Below are 25,002 nucleotides of genomic sequence, written 5' to 3'. Positions count from 1 at the left end.
TTAGGGAAGGTAATTCCAGCCACCCAACTGATCTTAGATTGGTACAGTGATGTGTCGTGTAAGGCATGCCAGTGGCAAATCTGGCAATGTGATTGTGGCAAACTAATAATTTATTGAGTTCTGTTTTACCTAGGTTAGTCAGTAGAGGGGAAGCATACAGTAAGGTTGAAAGTAAATGAGAGCGGGCAACGGAAGTTTGAGTGGCTGATGTAAGGAAAGGCTTGATCTTGTAAAGTGACCCTAGTTTTTTATTAATGATTTTAATAGTTTTGTTAATGTGTATGTCAAATTTACGGTTATTGTTGATATTAACTCCTAATAGTTTTGCATAAGTGTCAGGAGAGATTGTGGTGCCATTGTTAGAGTATATAGAAAATGACAGGGGGTTAGACCTATAGCTGAGGGTAAAGAGTAGTAGCTTAGTTTTATTAGGGTTTAAGATCAGACAATGATCAGATCAGAAAGCCATTTTTCAACTGTGTTAAAAGTTAACTGAGATTCTGAGCACAGATCTGACTGAGAGGAAGCTGAAGATATCAGAGTGGAGTCATCTGCATACTGTATGCAAGTTGCATTTGGTATGACATTATGGAAATCGTTAATGAATATAGAAAACAAAAGGGGTCCCAGTATGGATCCCTGGGGAACTCCCAGAGAATTAGTTAGGAGGGCAGATAGTTCATTCTGCAATAGTACTGCCTGCTGTCTGCCATTCAAATAAGATTGGATCTAATGGAGAGCAGTCATATCTAAGTAGGTGGATTTTAGGGTCTGGATTAGTAGGTAGCGAGCGACCATATCAAATGTCTTGGATAGGTCTAAGAAGAGGGCTGAGGCTACTTTGTTATTATTACGGTTATGATTTATAGTATTAGAGAAGGCAAGGAGGGCTGTAGTTGTGGAGTGATGAGGCCTAAAACTATGCTGGGATTTGGACAGTAAATTATTTTGGATAAGATGATGCATTAACTCCTTAAGGATACATTTTTTTCAAAATTTTGGCAAGTGGAGCCAGTATGGCTATTGGATGAAAATTGGATAGTTCAGTGGAACTTCCACCTTTATGGAGTGGAATCACATAGGATGTCTTCCAGATGGAGTGGATAGAGGCTTCTGCTATGGACTGGTTGACAAGAATGGAAATAGGGTAGGCTATAGCATCAGCAGCTTTTTGCAGATACTCAGCGGGAAGCCAGTCGGTTGACAAGGTCGTGGGTTTTAATTTTTTGAGTAGAGCTTGAATAAATGAAGTGTCAACTGGATGAAATCTAAAAGAGAATTGGGGATTAGAAGTAGAGAGATTTGTGATAGGGGAGCTAGGTTGTAGTTGACTAGCTAGAGATTGGATGGCCTCAGTGAAAAAGCAGTTGAAGATGTTTGCAACATCCTTGGGTAATTTATCAGTGGTGGCTGCAGGGAGTGGGGTGGAGGTTTGTCCTGGGTGCATTAGTCTATTCATACTTGCCAGAATATTTTTGGGTTGTTATGATTTTTCTGTTGTAAATGGAAGTAATAGTTTTTCTTATCAAGTAAGCCAGATCTTTTGGTTTCTTTTCTTAGCTGCCGATACCTAGTTTGATCTAGGGGAGTTTTTCTGGTGCACCATTGGGTCCAGGCTTTATTTATAAGGGCAGTTTTAGATTTGGTTTCATTAGTAAGCCATGGTGCAATTTTTGATTTTACTCTGTATGGGAGCATGATAATCCAAAATTCCAAGAAATTTATTACTGAAGTAAGCTACAGCTTCTTCTAGGGGTAGTTGTTTTAAGTCTGACCAGTTAGAAGATTTAAGTTCTTCTTGGAAGTTGGCTAGGTTGAAGTTTTTCTTGGTTCATATAGTTCTGAGAATGGGATTATGGTGTTCTATGGCTTTATACTTAATTATATAGGTAAGGAAGTGATCAGTCAAATCATCAGGAAGGGTACCTGAAGTATACAATTGGGGATGGGAATTTATAACTATCCAGTCAAGTATACTTTCTTTATTGCTAGGTTTGCCTATCCTGGTAGGAGTTGAATTGGTTTGAGTAAACCCATAGAGGTTAATGTGGGTGGAGGGTGATTCAGAGGAGCAGGTGTTCCAGTTTATGTTGCAATCACCAAGAACTATTGTTTCCTGAGGGCAGTTACCAGACAATGAGTTGAGGATACATTCTAGGGTAGTTACATTGTTCCCAGGAGGGATATATAGGCATACAATACTGATATATTTGCTACTGTTTATTTGTAGTTTAATGGATAGCATTTCTACATTGCTTGTTAGGCAAGGTTGTAAGGGGTCAATGGAAACATTGAGAGAAGACTTATAAAGTACAGTTGCCCTGCCTCCTTTCCTAGTAGACCTGTCTACCTAAGAATATTATACCTGGGTGGGAATATTTCATTATCAGAGGTTGAAGGTTTTAGCCAAGTTTCTGATAGATAGAGTATATCAGGAGAATGGGTGGCTAGGAGGGCATGTAGTTCATGCACTTTGTTATTTAGGCTTCTGATGTTAAGGTGGGAAACCAATACTGAGTTGAGGGGCTTATTAATAGGTGCTGTTTTGGGGAGGTGAGCTGAGAGGGGGCTTGTTGTGTTAAGGGTGGATGGGCCAGGTCTAGGATGGATGTCACCAGCTATTATTAGGTTAGAGTGTGTGTGCAGTAAGAGTTTCAAACATTTATCTATGAGCTTCTAATAGTTTCTGGTTTTAGAGCTGGTATATCTATAATAAGAAGGTTGATAGTTATTATAGGAAGTGATGTCTAGTGTTGGGCTATTTATTGGGTGGTCATTGCTTTATTTAAAAAAAATGAAGTAATATTCTATAGGCAGATGTCTGTAATACCCCTAATATATACCCTGTGGGACACTGGAAAGTATCAGTAGCTAGCATATATAATGATAAACATACCTTGGTTTCCACTGGGATGGGTTCTCCATGATTTCCCTGGGGCCTGAGGTGGGAGCAGCAGATGCTGCATATTTTTTTCAGTGTTTCCCTGTCCACCCTGTATCTCTCAACAATTTCCTTTTCATGCAGTCCATGATAAGTTAAATGGGGTCTAAATGCCCCTTTTCGTTTCAGCTCCCTGATTTAAAGCCTGTTGCCCACACAACATAATAAAGCAGCAGCGGCAGCAGCAACCCCTAACATGTTTTTTTTCCTATGTGTAATCAGTAGGACAAAAATAAATATGTGGCAGCAGTGGAAATAAGGGCATTTTGAAGAAAATGAATTAGAAGAAGAAAATATCCAGCTTGAAGTTGGCATCTCACATGTATAGTGCAACTGATAAATGAAAAGAATCAGACTGAAAACTGAATTGATGAGAACAAAGTCGAACATACTTGGATTTGTAAACTCTAAGCCTGTATGGTGAAATCTGGCTGCAAAGCATTCATATAATGTGCTCATGTGTGACTGAGTGCATATGAAGGAAGGATAACATCTGGCAGACTCATTAAAAAATAAGAGATACAATGACAAATTATCCCCAAGTAATACCCAGAGAAAATAAGGTATTTCTAGGCAGCAATACCATTTTTAATCAAAATCTATTCACCTTCAGAAATATTTTGCTGGAATAGATTATTGCAAGACAGAAAAGTATTTTAGGGGATAATACCACTTGATCCTGGATCTAAAAACATTGCCGTTGTTACACAGAAATTTATCTGAAGAGAAAAGTTTGTCATCGTGAAAAAAATCTTGACATTTTAGAAGAGTGTCATAATTCAGGTTTTTGGCAGTGTCTCTGAAGAGATAAGGAAAAAATCAATTAAGCAATGAACACAATCAATTGCTTCTGTTGCTAATCTGTAAACAAAGGCATTATTTGGCATGGAAATCTTAACCAGTGTTATCACAGTAGCTTATAATAACACTCTAGCCAAAGTTCTATTTCTTAAACAGATCCATGCAGTAGAAACATGCAAACAATTTCTGCATGTTAACCTTCCAAATCCATATGTCATGTTTGAGATTTTAGATAATATGTCAGGACGTTGTCTACAATTAACCTACATCATATGTTATGGCTACTTCATCTACCTTTATCTGATTCAATAACCCCAGCATACAGTGAAGAATGCACAAACATGCTGTAACCTATTCCATTTGTTTTCCTTAGTGTTGGACTCTTTGATAGGGAGCAGACCAGTGGATCTATATAAATAGATATTCACTAAGCATGTTAGAGATCTTCATCAAGAAATGTCACTTGACAAGTAATATGGGCAATGATTTAGATGTCACATTATTTTTCTTTGACAGGGAATAAAACAAGAACTCACCATTGGCCTCATTGTTCTGGCATGTACAATCATATCTTCTCATTTCCACAGTACTTGTTAAGCCATCTCTCATATCTTTTTCTAAGTGTATCGGTTATTCATGCATTGCAGAAAGTTTCTGACACAACCCACTGCTCCCCTCATTACCAACCACTGACTGAAGAACTGGAGAAGATGTGCGCACATGTCCACACTAAAGTAAATAGTTTCAGATTTGGCTGACATAGACATGAGTGCTTAGCAAAACTTTGTTAAGCATGTTTCTTGCATCTGATCTGGAAGGTAATGGTGGTAGTCCATGCATTACACATAATATTCCACTTGTTGCTATCATTGTTTCCTTCTTTACTCTTAACTCCTTGTTGTTTATACATTATAATTTCTAAACAAATGTTATGAATGTGTTTAATGGAGTAGTAGGAATTTGTTCTGATAAGCTGTTGTATTCCACAAGGCTATGTAGTGGGTTTAGATGCTGTGCCTAGCAGTTAACTCATGCCTGAGTCCAAAACCAATGGCTCACTTAGCATATGATAATGGGGACTGGTGGAGTCCAAAACCCAGTTCATAAAAGGTAAACAGAATGGTATTGTTGAAACACCCCAGAGTTGTACATTTATGAAGAATGGCAATGTAAAACCCCAAAGCAATGTAGTATGAAATGTATTGAAGGTGTAATTGATGCAAACACTCCTGTAGGAGGGACTTGGCACTTCATGCAGTACATGTTGTGAAGCTATACTGTCAGCATTAGCAAGTTCTACATGTGCATGGATCTGTTCTGCTATAGCGGGGGATCCATTGAGGATCTAGGCTGCAGATCATGCCGATATACAGAAAGGTAGTGTGCAAGCCATTTGTATATTTCAGTGGTGACAGCTTACACAGGTAAAATATGTAAAACAGATTTTTATTCCCTGGTGTGCTAATGCCCCTGCATAAACAATCTGGCCCACGGGCTGTGAGAATGCATGCACAATGGCAATGTTACCTGTTATGCATGGATTCTGCCATCTGTCATACATGTGACACTGTTGAGCAAGATGGGTCTATATTGCAAAGTTGAAAGGTAAAAAGAGTGAATGCTCTTTTATCGAACGCTAAAAACCCGAAAGCACTAAATATTGAACGCACGTAACAGAGAATTTTTTCCCAGGGAAAAAACTCCACTGTGGTGCGATCTTGGAGTTGGTACATTTAAGTAAGGGGGTGTGGATGGCACAGCCCCCCACATCAGGGGGTGTGTGGGGTGAAGCCCCCACTTTATTGCGGAGCAGCGATTTTTTTTCCCCTGGGAAAAAAAACACTGTTCCATGTGTTCAATATTTAGTGCTTTCACGTTTTCATGTTTGATAAAAGAGCATTTGCTCTTTTTACCTTTCAACTTTGTAATATAGACCCGAGCAAGATAGCCTTGTGTGTGCTGCACTACCTGCATGACATGTTGCATGCTACAGGCATACTCCCTGTCCAGGGCACATGCATTGCCTACAGGTAAATTTGTGACATCAGACAGTGTCTGCCAGAAATGGTTAGTCTGCTGAGTCCTCAGGTAGAAGTGTGCTATCCAAGCAATGGCTAATGAGATTTATACAAATATCATTACCCTCTCCTAGTATTTTGAACTTCCATTACTTTTGAATTGTTGGGTACTGATGTATGTGTACCCCGCCATAGGGGGTGATACTATCCCCAGTGGTGGGGCTGTACTTTAGGTCTGGGGTAGTAAGTATGATGATGAGGGCTCTCCAATATGCTTTCTTGAATGGTTTAGGACTCAACTACATGACCTGAAGTACCTAAACAATCTTAAGGTTTACTTTTCTTATCTGCTAAATAGTTTGAAGTAGTAAACTAACATTTATGAATATATGAAATCATACATGTCCAAGGAAGAGACATTCCATGTAACTGATCAACTGGATAGCAACAAGCAGCCACAAGTATTAAAAATTCACAGTTTCAGTTTCACTGTCTTAGCCATACCTCTCAACTTCTTAGAGCAAGAAATCTGGACAAAGCCAAAATTGGATGGACGAAGGACCAAAAATAGGGAAAGATTTTAAATATTGCTCTTACAGACTTAGAAAGATGCTAGAATAATAGGGTTTGTGTTAATATGCATTTTCTGAAGAATATAAAGTGTGAAACTCAAATGTCTGTTATTACTTAGTGATTTCAGTCCTCAGTGATTTGCCAGAAAACACCATGGGCAGGATTCACGAAGCCTCCATGTAAGAGTTACAAGGCATACACGGAGGCTGCAGTTAAACGGTGTGACGTCAGCATGTCATGCATATGCATGAGGGCATACTGAATCACACCTAAGGCTTACACGGTCCATGGAAGACAGTAGGGGGCGTGTCCGTAGGCCGAGCCCTGCAAGTGGACATGCCCCCAGAAGAGTAAAAGTGCCCAAAGTAAACCCCTATGTCAGAGTACATGGAAATGTGAATAAACACAACACAACACATACCCCCACAGACTACGAACATAAAATCATATAAATGAACATGTTATATTTTTTTTTAATTGTAAAGATGTTTGCCCGTGAGTGCACTCGTTTGCGCGGGCATGCCCGTAGCTCAGCCACAGTTAGCAGTAAGTGGAAAAGCATATAAGAACTAACTATGCAAAGTAAGCCAAAAAGCAAAAGCGTAGTTGTAGAGACGTCGGCTGAAGAACAGGCAGTCATGGTTCAAGCCCCCACCACATCAATTTTTATTTTTAGTGAAATAAGCATGAAACAAGTCCCTGACATATATGTACACATATAAAATTATATTTTATGTAAAATGTACTGAAATAGGCCATTTATTTTGAAGAAATGTGAGATAACAAAATAATAAAAAATGCCAGATGTGCCTATAGCTGAGCTACAGTTTAACAAGGTGAGTGCATCTGCCCGTAGGTGAGCAGTGGTTTATCAGGTGCAAAATGAGTGCCTGTAGGTGAGCAGTGGTTCAACAGGTGCAAAATGAGTGCCCGTAGATGAGCAGTGGTTTAACATGCTGAAACTGTGTGCCCCTAGCTGAGCTGAATGTAATATGCGTGCTAACAGTCAAATGAAGCGTAAACCAGCGTAACCTGTTTGCGCGGAGCTGCGCACCGCGCCAACAAGCTAACTGACGGGCAACGTTGAGCAAGCTGTAGCAAAACTGCCTTTACACAGACACACCCCCTAGCCTGTCTAGACAGTCATAAAATATAAAAAGCAGTGGCCAGGTTCTAACCCAGGATACCATGCACCATAGTCAAGGTACTGAACCAGTAAGCCATGACAGCTGTACTTAGAAATGCAGTAATAGCAAATATATAGGAATGAATAGAAAGAGGAGCATGACAAAGCAGGTTTTGTGAAGCTGATACAATTCCAAAATGGCCAATCACAGATAAGTGCAGGAAAAACGGCATATATAAGCCCCATAGGTGGGAATACACAGCATAACTGATTGTAGAACTAACTTGCAGCCAGAATGTCAGGAGTAGGTGAGGGTAGTTGCTTCCGAGCACAGAGGTGGGGCATTGAGGAGTCCAGATATATGGTCTGGCTCCTTGTCCACAATCATGAGGCCCAACTCATGCAGGGCCAGGTCCTGTCAGGAGCATATAGGGCTGAGGCGTGGGACTGGTTGGCTCATGATCTCACCAGTGCCACAGGGATTCCAAGGACTGGTGAGCAGGTCTGTCACCACCATGCGGACCTGAAGAGACGTAAGCAGGACCAACTGAACCTTTGGATCCAGGAGGCCCGGCAAATGCCCAACGCCCCACTACTGAGTAAGTTACATTTAATTATGTATGTAAGAAAGTAACCTAGCTGATATTATGGAGATGTGTATTCCAATATTACTTTATTTATATTACAGCTGCAGGTGTCCGTTCTGTGAACCGTAGAGCCTATGACGATAGGCCGGTGTGGTTGCGCCACCAGGCAGGTCAGTAATCCTCTCCCTGTAACTGTAAATAAATATAAAAGTATGACAGTTAGCAAAAGAGTGTAGTGTAGTCACTAAGTAATAAAATGTGCAAGTAACAGTGTAAGAGTGTTTGCAAGTATTGCTTGATTACAAAAGTGTGTTGCAGTCTGTAATCCAAACAGAAAAATGAAAATGTCTGAAATAAAGTCTGAAATAAAGATGCCCCACCTGTAATATAATAGTACACAACCTGCAGCAGGCTGAAAAGTACAGCTGCAGAAGATGAGCAAATCACATGTGTGAAATATATCCCTGTTGAAATACTGAAACATGACAGAAGTGAGACTGTTGGAAAGGATTGTAATAACTACAGGTAAAACATGTTAATAAAGCCTAGAAGTAAGTACCATTCTGAATTGTAAAATTAAAACAAGTGAGAAAGTGTGAGAAAGAGTTATGAATCCACCAATAAAGTAGTAATAACTCCTGAATAAAGTATACTGCAGTTAGTACAGAATGAAATGAATGTGACAAGCAGAACCAAACTGCGAAATGTGTTCAAAATGTTCCTGCAGCTGGAATGTGTATCCCAAAATTTGAACATGTTGCTCTCAGTCTGCAATATGCAGATAGTATGAATGTCTGAAATACCAAACATCCACAGTTGTCTATAGCTATATAAAGCAAATGTAGCAGGATGATGTAGCTGAACAAAGCCAGATATGAACGTGTATGAATAAAAATGAAAATGTATATTGATGTAGCAGTAACAGTCCTATCACCAACTTGAAGTAGTTATCACATAGGAAACTGTAGGTAGAACAGTAGTGTATATATATCTGCAGCTATTAGAAATGTACAGCATATGTATTGGTTTTTGAAGGTGTTAATTATATTTTCTTCACCCTACCCTATAACCACATATAATCCATTCCACGTGAAATTGGTATGTGCAATCACAATTAATTCCCCTGGACATTTGTCCTGTTGGGTCATATATATTTGCATGTGCGTTGATGCATCTGCCCTGTTCATACATCCAAACCTGATGGCCTGTTGCCATCAATCAACCCTGCATGTTGTTGGACTGTGTATTGCTGTTCACATTATGCATGTGTTATGCTCGCTGTTCAATTGTTGAATATCTGGGTGTTTGGTTAATGGGAATACTAATGCATGCTGTTACAACTAATTGTGAATGGTATTGTATGTTACTAACCCAAACTGTTATGACATAATGCAAAACATAGGACGACAGGGAAGGCGGGTTCCAGCGGACCCACCTCTCCCACCTCAGCTGGCGAGTGCACCTGGCAGTAGTGCCCAGTTCGGACCCTCCTCCAGTGGCCCTGTGCCACCTGCGGGTGGAAGTGCTGCAGGGGGTGGGGCTCATCCCCCATCTGCAGGTGTGGCCGGAGGAGAACCACCACTCACCCTCCGTAGCGTCCGGACTGTGGTGCGTAGGGAAATCCAGGAATCTGTTCTTGGGCCCCTATGACAGCTTGAGGCACAGGTGGCACAACTTACAGGCATGCCTGTTGCCCAGCCTACACAGCCCCCAGCACAACCCCGTCCTGGGAAGTGAAGGTACAGTGGCAACTGCCCATGGGTGGGGATATCAGTTCCACTATTGCCATCTGTGGGCTCATGGGCTCTGGATATCCAAACATCCGTCCCCGTCAATTATGTAACCCCCCCACACATGTCATACACCGCCCCTGTATGCGTCTTGTTTGTCTTGTCTGTTGACCTACCCAACCTACCTCCCCAGCTATACCGACTTCCTTTACCTGACATACCACTCTCACCTGAAAAAAAAAAAAAAAAGGGCACTCTGTACCCACAAAAAAATTACGCCCCATACATAGCTGCCCATTTTGCACACATGTCTGCTGGACATGGAAACTGTCAATTACAATTGGCTGTACAACAAGTATTATTGTTGTCCTTACACCTCTCTCAGGGGTGGAAGGTATCAAATGTCACACCAAATTACAAACATATGCACAGCTGTTGCTGATGAAGAAATGGGCAGCTATGGGCCTTACCTACATCCCTCCTGCAAAACCCAAGCTTGTTTCCCTACTGTCTTACCTTCTTTGTGACCCCTTTTTCACCACTTTCCTGTCTCCCCATTTTCATTTCTTTCAAAGAAAATAGCGCGGGTGTGCGCACGAGTAAGCACTTCTAAGTGGTTGTAAGCGGGTGTGTGCAGAGCTGAACGCCAGTACGCATGCTGGAGCTCCGCGCAAACCAGCGCTAACCTGGTCACAACTGCTTAAAAGTGCCTTAGTCACTCTGAATGACAGGTCCTGTAGTTAGTTCAAAAGCAAAATAAAATCCCACTGTCAGTCCCGAACCCAGGAACTTGGAAATAGTAGTCTGCATGACTTACCACTAAGCCATGACTGTTATATACGAGCATTGTGCTGCAATAAATATATCATGTGATAGTAGGAATTAATGTAAAGGGAATATAGGATGTGTAGTACACAAAGCATGTCATGAATATTTACTGTTAAATCTAGTGGATTTCTACAATAGTAGTGTGTGAACAGAAACAGCCATGCTAGTTGGTAGCTAGTAGGTAATAATGTCAGTTATTATATATATATATATATATATATATATATATATATATATATATATATATATATATATATATATATATATATATATATATATATATATATATATATATATAGATATATAGATAGATAGATAGTTGTAGGTGTCAGTGTACATACACACTTAGTACAGGAAACAGGAGAGATGAATGGAGAAATGTTAATCTACAACACAGCCTGAATTATGAGAGAGATACTAACCTTTACACTCACAGAACAGTGTCCACAGCATACCAGCATGGTCCCTGCCCTTACAATCTGAAAGGGCAATGCCTATCTCACATACCCTTTTATAGCACTGTCCTGAAATCACAGTGAGAACTGCAATCAGTACACAACTGGCTGCATGCAATCAGCAAAGGCTGGCTAACAAATGGTGCAGAGGCCATCACATGGACATAGGCAGATACTACAAAAGCATCCTGTACTCCCAGTCCACACATGCAATACTTTCATTGCACCATCTGGAGGCAGAGAGAGAGAGAGAGAGAGAGAAAGAAAGAAAAAAAGGAAATAAAAACACTAACAAAAACTACACTTAAGAAAAACTAAGTTGAAGCTGTCATCAGTGACAGTATCAAGCTGGGCTAGCAGCAGCAGGAACCTATACTAATGGTAACGCAACCAGCTGTGACAAACACAGGTAATGTAAAGTAACAATGTAATAGTCTACATACTGTGAACCCTCCATATGTGTTATTGGTCTGTAGCTATATGTATGTCTATGTGATAAGTTGTGTGTACATTGTTTTACCCAAAGGGGATGACTATACATTTCATGCCATTCAGTGTTAGGCCATGATTCTGGCACCAGTTGTCCGTTTCAGTGAGGCCTGTCTGTAGGATGTGTGTGTCAGCTGGAGTATCGACTATGGTGCCTAGTTTGCAGTCATCTGGGAACTTTGTCATCCACAACCCACCCATGTTTGCTTTCACAGCTGAGAAGTAAATGCCAAACAAGAGGGGTCCTTGGACAGAGCCCTGTGGGATACCACTTGTGACTGGCTTTGAGTCTGACATGGCTCCCGCAATGTTGACTTTATGGATTCTGTTGTTCAACCAGTTTGCAACCCATCATGTGACATATGTATTAACATTTAAGCTGATGAGCTTGTCTATGATGCCTGAGTGGAGTATTGTGTTGAAGGCCTTAGTCAAGTCCGGGTAGGCTGTATGGACTGCTTTGCCCTCATCGATGGCTGTAGTGACTGTTTTGAAAAAGTCAACCAGGTTCAAAAGGCAGGATCAGACCTTCACAAAGCCAAACTGGGTGGGATCAAGTGTCTGTAGGTCCCCAATATCGCTGTATATGAGTTCCATAATGAATCTTTCCATAGCTTTGCAGACCAGGCTGGTTAAGCTTATGAGGCGGTAGTTCCCAGGGTCAGTAGAGGTGCCTCCTTTGTGGAGTGGGACCACTGTTGCTGTACGCCAGGGTTCAGGTACATATCCCGTAGTAAGGCTAAGGTTAAATATCAGTTTTATATGCGGTTGTAGCTCCTCTTGGAGTTCACGTAACACACATCCAGGGATACCATCAGGTCACATTGATGCTGTGTGTTCTGCTTTGCTGAGGGCAGCCCTCACCTGGACATCTGAGATGACAGGGAGGTTACATTCAGCTGTAATAAGTATTTCTTCTTTTGGGGGAGAGGGAGGGGTGATATTTGCACTGAACCTGTCTGCCAGAATGTTGCCAATATCTGTGGGTTCAGTGAATTTTATGTAGTTGTGTACTAACTCTGAGCATATCTGAGGCTTTTGGTCCATGTTTCTAACAAAACTGAAGAAGGCCTTGTGGTTATCTTTAGTGTCCTTGGCCATTTCTCTCTCAGAGTTGGCCTTGGATGTTGTTATGAGCGAACTTAGCTTATTACTAGTGCCGACCACAAATGCCTTCCCTTTATGTGATTCTGCTCTGTCCTGCAGTAGCTTCCTTCTATCATTATACAATTTGTCTTTGGCTGGGGTCCACCAGACAGGATGCTTAACCTTTGTGCATAGGGTCTGGGTTAGAATTGTGTGTGCATGTTCCATGCATTCTTGGGGATGTCCGTGGGAAGCATTTGCAAAGGGGTCAGCATTGTGGGTTGTGGCTTCCACTGGCCCAGTGGGCTGCATGGATACCATCTCAGTCCTAACAAGTGGAAATCTGCCTATTCACATATATTTCAAAGTAGTCTACTGTGCTGGTGGTGGTGGTGGGATATGTATATCCAGGCCGATTATTTTGTGTCCAGATCACACTAGTGGATGACGTTCCACATACAGTACCTTGTTATGAACCCCCAGAGTGAGGTGGTGCATTGGACCTGTCTCAGTGTGCTGACTGATGGGGCTTGGTACTATGTTGTATGGAATGTGGCAGGTATTGTTGCACAGGTGTCGGCTGAGCACTGATATCTGGCAATGTACATGTGTATCCACCAAGAGACACACACGTGCTACATATGGGAGTAGTAGTATATCACTACAGTTGAGTATCATGTATAGTATGTGTGCCATATTTTGCTGACATAGTTTGCTGATATCCTGTTTGTGTTCTCTTTCAGGGACATGGCGCGTCAGCGAAATCCCGCCTACTCTGCTGCAGAAGATGAAGAGATACACCAGAGCCTGGTGTGGGATTATGACATACTGTTTTCCCGCACCAGCCAGAATCAGCAGGAGAGGGCTGCACTGTGGCAAGACCTTGTCCGTAGGATAAATGACATTGGCACGCATAATAGGACATATGAGCAGGTACAACATCACTGCAGAGATCTAATCAGAAATGTCCATCAGCGTGCATCGGATATCCACAGGCAATAGGTCACCACAGGAGGTGGGGTGGCCACATATACCCCCTCACCACACTGGAGGGGCTACTCTTAATTGTTGTGGCTCCAGCCCAGGAACATCAGCAGCAACACACCTGCATTATGATGGAGGCTGGAGCCACACAGCAACACAACATGGAGCATGCAGGTAATATGCCATATGTACACTTGACTGTTCTGTACACTGTTAGTTTATGCATGTGTAAGGTGTGTCCTTGGTATGTAGCTGTCAACATAGTATGTAATTGTGCAGGTGTGATATTGCCAATATCAGCAGCTGACATGTGAAAGGCAACTGTTGTACTACTGAACTGTATCATACGCAGTATCAATGGCACACTTGTGCCCACTGACACTAATCCCCTCATTTCTGCAGGTCCCTCCAGTGTTACAGCAAGGCAGCCCAGCCATGCTGGTGAGTGTGTTTTAACAATACCTATAATAGTCCTGATAGTGCTAGTAATAATAGTGTACCTCAGTAGTGCTCTGTGTGTATACTGCAGGGTGTGCATGTGTGCATGTGTGCGTGTGTCCACGTGTGCACGTGTGCATATGTCCACGTGTGCACGTGTGCACGTGTGCATGTGTGCATGTGTCCACGTGTGCATGTGTGCATGTGTGCATCACTGGCAACATTGTGTAGACATTGTAAACTGTGTTTCCTGTCTTCCTCCCACAGGTTCTGGTGCTGTTCTGGTGTCCTGCAGCAGGGAACCTGAATCTGGTGCCACAGGTACTGATAATGATGATATCTGTGTAATGGCACATGAAGGTGTGTCAGGGTCCGTCATTGGTCAGCGAATTGACAGTACACAGCTGTCAACCCCATCATTGCGCACAGTCATCCTACCAGTACATCCTATGTCACCAATGTCCCTAGGTGATGGACAGGATACAGTGGGCATTGACCAGGGTAATGTGGTATCTGTGGCACATGCTTCCCCACACAGCAGCCATGGGCAGGGTCCTGAGATTGTACCACACAGACAGTTGCCCAAGGGTTCTCGTGGGAGCATCCGTGGGCGTACTGCCTCTGGCACACGTGCCCAAAGAGGTCTGTCAACCTCAGCTATGATTCAGGCTGTCATGCAGGCACAGTCACATATGGAAAGGTACACCAGACAGGGTCTGAGGGTGCTGACAGCATGTCGCACATCCATGACTGACAGTATGCGTGACATCACAGATGCTATCAGTAATTTCACCGATGTCATAGACAGACATTGTGGGGACATATTACAGCAGTTCCACAACTACATGTCCATGAGCCAGGGCAATGGTGGATGGTTGCGGCGTCGACGTGGCCGTATGCCAGCAATAGCAGCAGCTGGCAGTCGGCGTGGACGACAACAGGCCCACGGACACCCCCATAGTGCCAGCACCAGCCCCAGCAATGCTGGGTCTGTGCTGTCATCAGACCGCCCCAGGAGACCACGTGCACGTGGCTCTGGACAGTCCCAACAGGGACCTGTGTCCAGTCAACGAACACCCGCTTCTGATGATAGTACCCAGTCTGGCTTAGTACCGGATACGGTCCGTAGCACCCCTGCCAGGCACAGGTACCGTGTCCGTGGCCACAGACACTGATCTGTATGACTTGCCAGGTGCAGTCTGTGGCTGTCCACACACTCCAGTATATGGCAGCCATGAGGTGGAACTGTGCATGCATACACACATGTGGAATGTTAACACCTAGGGCTCCCACATACATGCACACACTGCACCAACAGTGCCCCACCCTGTACTGCTGTCCCTCACCAACACACATACACATACATGTCAATTGGTGGTATCAGTGGCAGACTCAGGCATACCTAGTTCACACCCTGTGCATATGATGAAGCTGTGCCACCTCCTGCAATCTCTAACATCAGTGCAGGAACAGGTTAACATGTTGCTGATGCACAGGGTGACTACATAGAAGTGTATTACTAGTATCATGTTGGTAACAGTACAGTGTGCCGATATGATTGTGTGTATATCCCAGCATGCCCAATGCAGTAACTGTATGACTGTCCTGAATTGTTATCTACACCCATAGTAAGTACCATAGTGTAACAGCTACACATTATTGCATACTAAGGATGTCAACAGATAGCAACATACATAGGTAGCACAGGGGAGAAGGTAATGCAAGTAGTGATACGCAATGATGGACATGTACACTAATGGTGGCATGTTGCCCACAACGACTATGCAATGTGGATGTTTGCGCATGTTGATATGTGTGCAGTACCAATTTAATTTAAATTAAATTAAATATTAAATAATATCAGTTTTACCATGAACATCTGAGCTGTGCATTCCTGGGTACATGTTTATAGTGCCTGCATATTTGCACTGTTACCTACTGGAAGTGGTACCCCTTCTTTGTTGTACAATGGACTACTTCCAGCCCTGCTTACTGTAGCTTTGTTTGCATGCATGTTTGCTTGAGGTTCCCTGGAACATTGATTCCACCTGCAATGCAGATTTACAGAGCTTCTGTGGATTCCTAGTGACATCTGCATAGCATGCTATACATATGTCAATGTCTCACTTGACAGAACGTCACTGCCTGTCCTGTTCACATGTATGTTGCCTGTGACACATTGCATATGACTTAACTGGCATTTACCCACGTGTGCAGTCATAAATGCCAGCACTATGAAATCAGTAGCAGTACACCCACACATACTCACCTTCAGTATGTTGTTCCCCATTGGCCCTATATGTTGGTAATCACCATGGCAATCACACTACTATGGTAGCATGTGCAAAGGTAACCTGTGAATCACCTCTATGGTCCAGTTGTGGTATATGTGAGTCATGTGGCAATGTCACAGCTGCCACATGTATGTAGTCAACCCTCTCCCCTGGCCAGGAACGTACAACACATGTGTGAGATGCAACCACATAGCCAATCTGGGGACTGAGCACTCTGAACCCAGTACTGCCATACCCTGTCAGGTGGCATGACATACTACAGTGACTACAATACCAGTCTGACATAGACCTGCACTGACAGCAATCCGAACACACTGGGGCATACATGGAGCCTCAGAATAGCATCCTGCCTGAGCATCACACACCTCCGCAGCTGGCACACAGGCATACGTTAAGTCGGAACAGAGCACATGCCACACATGGCACACACATCCCGTGTGCCAAACACTCACAGCCTGTAGGGCTACACAAAAGACCTGCTACAGATGTGTCAGGTACCTCTCTTGGCTGGTGCAGTGGGGTCCCGCTCAACAGGCTGTACATGGTGAAGGTCACAGTGATATGCCCGTGGGGCACTATGGTCCACCACATAACACATGCATACAGGTCAGTCAGAGGTATGGACACATATGACTCAGTCATTGTCCATGCCACTATGGATGACCTGAGACGTACCTCCCTGGACTACATGATAGGGAACATAGAAGGGCTCTCTCAGCATCTGGCACGGGCTGGTATGAGCCTGACCTTGGTTGCCATCATACCCTCACCAGGTATGCTGCCACAATATGTAGGAAGGGTGTTCTATGTCTACATTCTGCTCAATCTCCAATGTCATTCATAGGGTATCCAATGGCTGTCAGCGTGTGCTTACATGCTGGGGAAGCCATAATGATTTGCGAGGGGCAGCTTGCACGTGTCACCCATGGGCCATTGTATATTGGCAAAGCCTCTTGATACACACATAGTGCCTTTTGCTGCAGGGCACAGATTACATAGCCACCTCCACGGGTATCACATGGGATAGGACACAAACAGTAATGCTACACAACACCAGCAGTGTACACCGCAAGATGCATGCACTGGACACTGTCCTCAGCACGGTAAACTGCAATATCTGTGCAGTAACAGATTTCTGATTCACGGCTCACAGGTGCAACCCATCACTGCCAGGTTATACCTCATACCATGCCTGTCGTTCCCTACACATGTACCACACATGAACAGGGGGGAAGTATCTCAAGGCACCACAGATACACACACCTCCAGGTTGTTGGCACAGCACAAAGCATCAGGGCCTATCCATGTGCAGCTAACAGTGTGTTGGACTGCCTTCTGGTTCATAGCCTGGCACACACAACCCTCCCATACACAGGAAACCCACCTGTCCTCCCTAACAACACTGGGAATATGACGGTCTCTAGATATGTCTTTATATGGCTGGACTGCATCCAGCCGAACATTGTGTGTGAGCATTACTGTAGCTACAACACACTAGCTGAAAGGTTCCCAGCATGTAGTCACTGAATTGCAGTGGAACAACATGTTACCACTCCCACAACAGGTGGGAACATGCAGCACCTGTTCATCGACTACATGTAGACTATATGGCCCAGACCAGATGTGTATCCCCCGCTGTTAGGATGATACCATATACAACTCACACTGTATATACACATACCGCATGCAGCCCCTGCACAGTAAGACACAGTCATAAGGTTATGCAGTGCAAATACCATTTATTCACTTGAGGCACGTGTCAGATATGGCAACTATTGAAGGTCACAGGTATATATGTGTATGTGTCACACACATACATCATGTGTGCATTGCCATTGCTGGTTTAAGCAATGTCATGCATTGTTATGAACAACAACCCACACATGGGCATTTTGTGTGACACAAATACACGTGGCTGTTGTGGGTTTCCAAAACATACCTATCTGTGCTCTGACAGTAGTAATAGACCCAGTAGCGGAGCGCACTATTGGCATTACTGGGCGATTAGCCCTGTTTGGCTGTACTGATAGTGTGGTGACATCACCTGTGTTTACTGGGGGAATATGCAGCAGCTGGTGTATTGTAGTAGTTGCCAAAAGGAACTGTTTTCTCACTCTTGCAATTGCACACACCCTACTACCCCTCCACACACACACACACACTTGAAGGATTTAAACCCCTACCTAGCTATGCTATTACACTTGAGAAAGATGCATTAACGGAGAATGCTATTTGAATTACTGGGAGGTTTCCCTTCTCCGTCTGTACTTATAGGGTGCTGACATCATCAGTGTTTAGAAAGGGGAATGTGCATCCTGTAGTGTGTTCTCCTAGTTGCCAAAAGGGACATTTCTTTCATATAGACTTGCACACACACTAACCCCCTCCACACACACTGGGCATTTGCAGGATTCAAACCCCTACCTAACTATGTTATGATACTTGAGACGGATGCATTAGCAGAGCGCGCTATTCGCATTACTGGGAGGTTTACTTTCACCTGCTGTACTTATAGGGTGCTGACATCATCTGTGTTTAGAAAGGGGAATGTGCATCCTGTAGTGTGTTCTCCTAGTTGCCAAAAGGGACATTTCTTTCATACAGACTTGCACACACACTGGGCATTTGCAGGATTCAAACCCCTACCTAACTATGTTATGACACTCGAGATGGATACATTAGCAGAGCGTGCTATTTGCATTACTGGGAGGTTTCACTTCTCCTGCTGTACTTATAGGGTGCTGACATCATCAGTGTTTAGAAAGGGGAATGTGCATCCTGTAGTGTGTTCTCCTAGTTGCCAAAAGGGACATTTCTTTCATACAGACTTGCACACACACTAACCCCCCTCCACACACACTGAGCATTTGCAGGATTCAAACCCCTATTTAACTATATTATGACATTCAAGACAGACGCATTAGCAGAGCACGCTATTTGTATTACTGGGAGGTTCCCCTTCCCTTGCTGTACTTATAGGGTGCTGACATCATCAGTGTTTAGAAAGGGGAATGTGCATCCTGTAGTGTGTTTTCCCAGTTGCCAAAAGGGACATTTCCCTCACACAGACTTGCACACACACTAACCCCGCTCACCCATACACACACACACACACACACTGAGCATTTGCATGGTTCAAACCCCTACCTAACTATATTATGACACTTGAGGGAGACGCATTAGCAGAGCACGCTATCCGAATTACTGGGCATCTGTTCTGCACCTGCAGTATTTATAGGGTGCTGACATCTTTATTTCTACAGAGGTATGTACATCTAGTACTACCTGTCAGGTGGGGGATAGCATATATATGCATTTGCAGCCACCTACTTCAGGGTCAGATATGCACATCGCACTGGTAGGTTATGTTCTATACCATGCTTCATGACCACAGGACCTGTAACACACAACACAACCAGTCCAGAACACCCCTCCCACATCCAGGACACACACTTTGCTTCCCTGGGAACAGTGCCAGGATATGCAGGTGTTCACATACACCATTCCAGTTGTTAACGTCAGGTACAGGCATACTGTGTGTGGGAACTACTCAGGCCTCTACAACATTACCCTACAGCCACTACAATTTGTGAGTCCATGTGCTATGGCAGAACCACTCACCACAGCCACATGGGGGAATACATATTGCACCTGACCAACTGCAACATGGGTACTCACTGTTCCACACCAGAGGTAGACCACCATTGTTGATATCTGACCATACCCACCTTTCCCTGGACATCCATATCCCATCCCCACCCCCAGGCAAGGTTGTCACTGCAAACAAACTGTATTTATCACAAGCAGACTTTACACTTGTGAAGACTGGGGTGGAAGACTTCAAAGGACCCATGCTGGGGGAGTATACTGGCCACTCTGCATAATCCTTGACAATTGCATTCTATGAGCATGTGGAAGGTTTGCATTGATCATGCTATCCCAAATATACCCATGACTGATCCACAACAGGACACCTATCAGGTGTACACCAGCCATATATGAGCTGTCCAACAGACAGAGTGAGCTAATACATTGCAGAGCTGTAGCCCACAGAGGAAGGACATCTCTGAACAGTACCGGCATGACACTTCAATCCCACATATTCATCATGACACAGTGTTGACAGTGACATTGTCCAGACAATGCAGATAAGGCTCCCCTCAGTCTGTTATTGATGCCCACTTACTGTCAGAGGTCCTCAGCAACCCTCTTCCAGCACACACCAACAACATGGATGTGACTTAGCACATTCAAACCCTGGGATCTCCACTGTGTCCCTGCTTGACAGAGGCACAGCACACTAGCCTCACACGATGCCTTATGTGACCTACTTTACAGTGGCACAGTAGCCTACTGTACTGGGGAGGCAGACACCAAGCACACTCTGGCTAAGCTGTCATTCCCTGGGGCAAACAGCCTAGTGTTGACCTCTACACCTATATGTTTAATTGTCAGATGCACATTATTTGTTGCTGATAGACTGCTTGTAGGTCTTTATTGCCATAGCATTCCCTGTTTGTATGATCAACGTGTGTATCTGTGGAAGATGTTTGCATATGGGAGGGATCCACTATATCACATATGTCTCTGTAGTCATTTAACTGTGTGCACTGGGCAGATTGCTGTAATGTGGTTGGTTCCTGGAATAACACGTACACATACCAGATATGTGGGGCCAACTGCTAAACTGTGATTTGGCCTAAGTGTATGAGCATGCCCAGTTCAGCCTTCCTATGACATGTTGTCTGACATATGTCTCATTTATCAAAGTGTGCGAGCATGCCCAGTGTGTGCTTTCCATATGTTGAACTCTGCAGCCCACCACATTTGTGGATGTGTGTGAACTTCAGCAATATCTCCAGTTTATGGTTGTGTGTTGTGTGTCATGTTGAGTAGTTACTGTCCAGCTGCTTTGTGTGTGAACACAACAGGGATTATACTGTGCCTGCAGGGTTTGCATGGGATACTTTGCATACAGTTGTCAACATCCTTTCATACTGACCTGACACTGTAGTACCGTATAGTGTACTGGTTCAGTACTTTCACTGTGGTGGACAGTATACTGGGCTTTAGTCCTATCACTGCTTTACATTTCCATAGTGAGCACAACAGCCTGGTTAGGGGCCAGTTGTGCACATCTGACCATGTTGCATTATGTTCGGATATGAACTACTTATACCAGGCTTGTCCAACATTGGTAGTGCATTCAACAACATAGGTGTACATTGGCAAACAGTAGCGATATGCCCTAGGCCATTTCTAATGCTAGTCGGAGAGTGTGTTTGTCCTTCGACACACATTGTAAGTGGAGTTTGCCATAACATATGTCATGGTTAGTATACTGTGCCTCCGTCTACCTGTGACATAACAGTGATACCCAGGGTAAACCTATCATCTCCCATCCACTCATCACAATTCCTCTTGAGGTGAATGAATGAGTGACTCTATGGATAACCTGTACTGGGAGTTTACTCATGAGTGGGGGTGGCTTCTGTATTATGGATCATGCAGTACAGCTTGTCCTATGTGTCCACTGTGTCCCTGCTTGACAGAGGCACAGCACACTAGCCTCACACGATGCCTTATGTGACCTACTTTACAGTGGCACAGTAGCCTACTGTACTGGGGAGGCAGACACCAAGCACACTCTGGCTAAGCTGTCATTCCCTGGGGCAAACAGCCTAGTGTTGACCTCTACACCCATATGTTTAATTGTCAGATGCACATTATTTGTTGCTGATAGACTGCTTGTAGGTCTTTATTGCCATAGCATTCCCTGTTTGTATGATCAACGTGTGCATCTGTGGAAGATGTTTGCATATGGGAGGGATCCACTATATCACATATGTCTCTGTAGTCATTTAACTGTGTGCACTGGGCAGATTGCTGTAATGTGGTTGGTTCCTGGAATAACATGTACACATACCAGATATGTGGGGCCAACTGCTAAACTGTGATTTGGCCTAAGTGTGTGAGCATGCCCAGTTCAGCCTTCCTATGACATGTTGTCTGACATATGTCTCATTTATCAAAGTGTGCGAGCATGCCCAGTGTGTGCTTTCCATATGTTGAACTCTGCAGCCCACCACATTTGTGGATGTGTGTGAACTTCAGCAATATCTCCAGTTTATGGTTGTGTGTTGTGTGTCATGTTGAGTAGTTACTGTCCAGCTGCTTTGTGTGTGAACACAACAGGGATTATACTGTGCCTGCAGGGTTTGCATGGGATACTTTGCATACAGTTGTCAACATCCTTTCATACTGACCTGACACTGTAGTACCGTATAGTGTACTGGTTCAGTACTTTCACTGTGGTGGACAGTATACTGGGCTTTAGTCCTATCACTGCTTTACATTTCCATAGTGAGCACAACAGCCTGGTTAGGGGCCAGTTGTGCACATCTGACCATGTTGCATTATGTTCGGATATGAACTACTTATACCAGGCTTGTCCAACATTGGTAGTGCATTCAACAACATATGTGTACATTGGCAAACAGTAGCGATATGCCCTAGGCCATTTCTAATGCTAGTCGGAGTGTGTTTGTCCTTCGACACACATTGTAAGTGGAGTTTGCCATAACATATGTCATGGTTAGTATACTGTGCCTCCGTCTACCTGTGACATAACAGTGATACCCAGGGTAAACCTATCATCTCCCATCCACTCATCACAATTCCTCTTGAGGTGAATGAATGAGTGACTCTATGGATAACCTGTACTGGGAGTTTACTCATGAGTGGGGGTGGCTTCTGTATTATGGATCATGCAGTACAGCTTGTCCTATTTATGTCAGTGCTCGGGTTCAGGTCTCTCATGTGCATAGCTCACTGCCATTCAGATTGTACAAGGTGCAGCATGTTCATTGATTCCAGCTTGAACATGGCTTTATACATCAGGCACAGCTTACCTCTGGGTGGGCAGTATGGCAGTGTGTGGAGCTGCAGTTTGTTTAATCAGGCAACACATGGCATCTGTTCAAGCTCTTTGCTACTCCTGGTGAGGTACTGTTGGGGACTTTACAGTTGATGGAGGTGTCTGCTGAGGTACATCCCACAGAGGCTATTGTAGTCAATTGTAACGCTGATGAAGGATGACTGCAGAGCCACAATGACCTCCCCTTATCTAGATCTGACAACCTTCATGATTAGGTGGGTATATGGTATGTTTCTGTGAACACTACAGCCACATGTTTGTCCAATGCAGGATATCTATCACCTTGTGTCCCCAGGTCTCTCATTACATGTTAGGTACGTAATGGGTTAACACCTATGTGGTAATTGGTGGGCACTTACTGTATATCCACAGGGGTGGACTATACACTTTTCTGTAATTAGCTTGCTGACATGGCTATGGCACCAGTTGTCTGTTTCTATGTGGCCCTTTTGTGGGATGTTTGTGTCAGCTGGAGGGTCAGATATGGTGGGCAGTTTGTAGTCCTCTGCATACATGTTCAGACACAGTCCTTCCATGTTGGCCTGTACCTATGGGACATATATACCAAACGAGGGAGGTCCCAGGACCAAGCCTTGTGGGATGCCACTTATATCTGGTTTGTAGTCTGACATGGCTGCAGCATGTCTGACCATGTCAGTTATGTCCTTGGTCTGGTTTGCAACCCCTCTACTGACATAGGGGTTTATATTTAAGCTGGTGAGCATATCTATAATGAACATGTAGGGTATTGTATGGAAGCATTTGCAAGGTCCAGCTACGCTGTGTGGACCACATTGCCCTCATCAATGACCTAAAGACTGTTTCAAATGGGTCAAACATGTTTAGGGGCAGAATCTGCACTTAAGAAAGCCACACTGGGTAGGGTCCAGTGTCAGTAGGTCCCCGATATTTTTATGTCTGCGGTACATGCTGATCCTTTCCATAGCTGTGCAGACCAAGCTTGTCAGGATTCTGGGGTGGTAGTTTGCAGTATCCATTCAGGCAACACCTTTGTTGAGAAGGACCACTGTTGTACACTGCTCTTTGGGTACATATCCTGTGGTAAGGCTGACATTGAGCAGTAGTGTGATTTGGCATTCCATTCTTCTTGGAGTCCATGTTGGACTCAGCCCAGGACACCATCTCATACCATTGCTGCTGTGTGTTTTGCTTTGTAGATGCTGGCTGTTACCTCAGCATCTGCAATGTCAGGGGGCCAGCAGTATGCTGGGATAGATATTTTGCATTCTGGGGGGGGGGGGGGTTGCACTGCACCTTTCAGGTTGTATGTTGGCAATATGTGTGTGTGTGTTTGGTATGTTGTTTGTAATATTTGTGTGATTCAGAGCATATCTGTGAATTCCCAACACGGTTCCTACCATCAGTGGAGTAAGCCTTGGGATTATCCTTAGTGTCCTGTACAATTTGTATCTTCATAGGTTCATAGGTTCATACTAGGCTATCCACCATTTGTAAGCCTAGCCAGAGTGTGTGTGTCTTTCGCCGCCCCTTGCTATGTGAATATTATGGCCATTTATGATTTACTTTACTGTGCCTCTGTCTGGGCATGACACAGTGAAGAACCCCAGTGTACATCTACGATCATCCATCCACTTGGCAATATTCCTGTTGAAGAGTGTTAGTGAGGGGCTCTGCCTAACATGGACTGGGATTCTGTTCCAGGGTGTGGGGAGCCTCTGGGTTATGTATCTGTC

The sequence above is a fragment of the Protopterus annectens genome, chromosome 2.part1, assembly GCF_019279795.1.
Source record: "Protopterus annectens isolate FY-2018-M chromosome 2.part1, PAN1.0, whole genome shotgun sequence".
NCBI lineage: Eukaryota > Metazoa > Chordata > Ceratodontiformes > Protopteridae > Protopterus > Protopterus annectens.
The sequence above is the reverse complement of the archived record's forward strand: the minus strand, read 5'-3'. Positions refer to the sequence as shown.